The 3,507-nt window shown below is 40.1% G+C and overlaps 1 pseudogene; it reads right to left on the reverse strand.

The window, feature by feature from the left end:
* Positions 1 to 225: 225 nt before the first annotated feature.
* Positions 226 to 2,928, reverse strand: LOC113720734 (endoglucanase 12-like; annotated as a pseudogene).
* Between the last annotated feature and the right edge of the window lie 579 nt (positions 2,929 to 3,507).

The following is a 3,507-nucleotide window of genomic DNA, read 5'->3' on the forward strand; positions in this document are numbered from 1 at the left end:
GAATTTATTTGTGAGTTTGTGAATGTATAGGTTCATGTGCGTCTGACGGACCAAACAGTTGATCAATAAATTTCCTTTCATCTTCTGGCTGGAGGGGCAAATCATCTGTTAATGTAATTTAAATCGAGTAGTTCTAATGCGACATTAAAGAGAAGTTCACTATTATGCTCCTCGTACAAATGGCAAGCTTATACTAGCTTTTACCATTGACAAAGGTAAAAGTATTCAAGCCAGACGAGCCAAAACTCCAACAAGGGGAGCGTTGTTGGCCGTTGCAACCTCAGCTTGATAATAGTTGCTTCTTTTGTCAGTGTACTGGTCATTTTGGTCTGGTCCTCCAACTATTGCACCATCCAGGACATTAGGATTTGGTGCATTCCTGTTGAACCAATCAGAAAAACCCTGTTGGCAAGATACAGGAGTTTTGTCTTCCTTAATCGACACAATTGATGCTCCTCTGTGGTGGACCTGCTGCGGGTAATTTGGTCCAAATCCGACCATGTAACTAAACCCCTTCGAATTTGAACCAAGTATGTAATCCACCTGCACAATAAGTTCGGCCGGAACCACTTTAAGTTGATATGATAATTCAAAAAAGGCACTTGAATTTTTCGTAATATTTATAGTAATTTTCCACGACTGTATAATGATACGATCTTGTTATAACTTACCTGTGATTGGACAAATGTGATTAGCTTATCTGGAGTAACAGAAGCTGCCGGGCACTGAAGCGTAGTTTGGGCCCTGGCAAGGGTGTCTGCATAGGTTGAAATGGTAAAAGCTGCAGTGGTTACGTATTGGAGATTATTCCAAAAATCAAACCAAAGAAGCCCTTCACTGGTCTTTTGAACATTGCTGCTTCCTTTTTGGATGCAATTTCAGATAAATTGCTCAGCGCTGCTCTTGTACTGACCAAGGTTCCCGTATCCTGAAAATCTGCCCTCCAGCAAACCCTGATATAGTTGCATAAGAACAGAAAAAAGTATCTTTATTTAAGTGCGTTTAATTCTCGTTTTCATCACATACCACATAATGATTGAGAGAATAATAATGCAGCACGCTACATGCTGTGGAAACCGTACAGCGTTTTGATGTGAGAGCAGTCTAATTAGAGAGAATCGTCTGCGACTTACCTTTGCAACGAGGACTTGAGATCCGGCATATTTGTCATCCCAAGAGAACATGGATCTGGTTCCACCTGAACTTGCAGCTTGATTCAGGTACTGGGCGTAGGTTTTGCCATCAGTAGCTCGCTCTAGCCAGGCTGCAGCCCACAATAGTTCATCCTGCATGCGTGCCCAACGAAATTAGGGAGGTCCTTGGGAGTTTAATTTATATTACCAACTACATAGGAATACTGCATTATTTCATCTTAGGAATGTGCTGTGCTGTGCTGTGCCAAATAAGAGTGTGACTGCTTAATTGGATTCCACCTCAAAACCGCTGCTGCTATAAAGCTGCCGGAGGTCTGGGATGCTGTCTGAAAACTTGCCTGGGAATTTTGTGGCGAAATCGAACAACTGCAAATCGTTGTGAAATTTGTTAACGATCCTCAGTTTTAAAGTGTTCTTATTTAGTTAGCGGAGGCTGTCCAAAATATTGACCCTCCTCATTGCGCGGCTACATAAGACGTGCTAATCTTAGGATGCAACAGATGGATAAAGAATAGAAAAGAGACAGTATTAATTGTTTCTATGTCAAAAAGTATCTTGTCAGACATTAAAATGGCCTTCTGAATTAAGTGGACAAAACATGTTTGGCCTAACTCCTTAAATTTAAGTGCTATCGGAGCAGTGATTAATTATCATCGAGGCAAACTGTGCCCAAGAAATTACATTTGGGATTTCGAGTTAAACACGAACTCATTTAATCACCCTGCTGTATGAATTAAGAATTAGTAATTAGCGATATAACACGGGAAAGAAGAATAAAAAGGTAATTATATATGCACCAATGAAAATGAACCCCTCTTCAAACAGTTGACTGTAGATTATGGATTATTGACATGCATGCAGACAGAAATGGAAGAGTACTGTCTATTGTTTTGCCTGTTTTGCGTGAGAAATGAGTTGGGAAGAATAAGCAGGATCCGATCCACGAAAAGCTATTGCCGCGGCAGCCAAAGCAGCGGCTGTCTCTCCAGCCAGGTCGGCTCCCGGGTGCTGTTCATCAAACCTGTAGGCAGTTCTAAGCGTCGTCATGTCCTCCGGCCTTTCCCAGCATGAATGATCTGAACGACCGTCTCCCACTTGACCGTAGAGCACATAAGGCTCTGGATGCGCTTTCATCAAGTAATCGGTTCCCCACTTGATTGCTTCCAATGCGTTCGATAGCTCTCCCTTGGCTACCAGCCGGGACTCAAACTCCACCGCGCTCCAAGAAAGCATCGTCACCGTAAATGCCATCGGGAATCCGATTTTGATGTTATCCCCGGCATCATAGTATCCGCCCACTAAATCCACCTGTTTATATATATGTATATATTTATCATCATGAATCATTGTACTATATATACATATATTTTTTTTTAATGTAGAAAGCCTGATTTCTAAGTTACTGAGCCTACAGAGACACACGCATATATATATATATATATATATATATATATACGTAATTTGCCTGTTTGTAATGTAAAAAATGAGAGGAACAAAAAAAGGAAAAAGAAATTCAAAATTCCTAGTGCTAAAATGAGCTTTTGAATGAAATCTGAAAGGAGGGATGGTGCATTACTCCAACATCGTTACCATCACGAAGGGCTGAATCGCCTCTCCACTGGGTACGCTGGTTTGGGGGCAATTTCCCGGACCTCTGGGCTTCGAAGTACAACAAAGATTTCCTAAGTGCTAATCCGTAGTCGATTGAAACAACATTGTTCGCAAAAACTAGTAGAAGATATAAGATGGAAGCAAAGATGGTCACTGAAGACATAATTGCGGGAGAATGTGAACTAGGTAGATGGTGAGAATTCCTAGCTACTCTCTTTTTTTTTTTTTTTTTTTTTCTCTTTTCCAATCGAGCTCGTTTGGAGGCAATGGCGTTTGGTTGCTCTATTTATAACGTTGGAACTGGCTTGGACTTGGAGATTATCCATTCCAGTTATACACTAGTAAATAGCAATATCCTCTCTAACATCTCTGCAGTGTATCGAATATTTATGAGCACTAAAGTTGGATGATATGAATAAGCTAAGTATTTAAGAAAATGGTTAGTCATTAAGAGTGGATACCAGCAATGGGGGGCCAAAAAAAAAAAAATGAAACGAATCCACTAATTCATTTGGTTACCAATACATATGACACTTACAATTATCCTGATTGTCACTTAATTTATGGTTTCTTTTCCGTTACTTAATCTGTAGTCTTTATATCCGTAATCTCGATCGAAAAATTATACTCCTATTGATCATAGAGGTCTGTAGTCCTTTTCCCTCATTTCCAAATTCCATCAACACGTACTATTCGAATCACAGCTATAATTGTACTCTCTTTTGCTGTGTCTATTCAATAA

This window comes from Coffea arabica, chromosome 2c (assembly GCF_036785885.1).
Source record: "Coffea arabica cultivar ET-39 chromosome 2c, Coffea Arabica ET-39 HiFi, whole genome shotgun sequence".
NCBI lineage: Eukaryota > Viridiplantae > Streptophyta > Magnoliopsida > Gentianales > Rubiaceae > Coffea > Coffea arabica.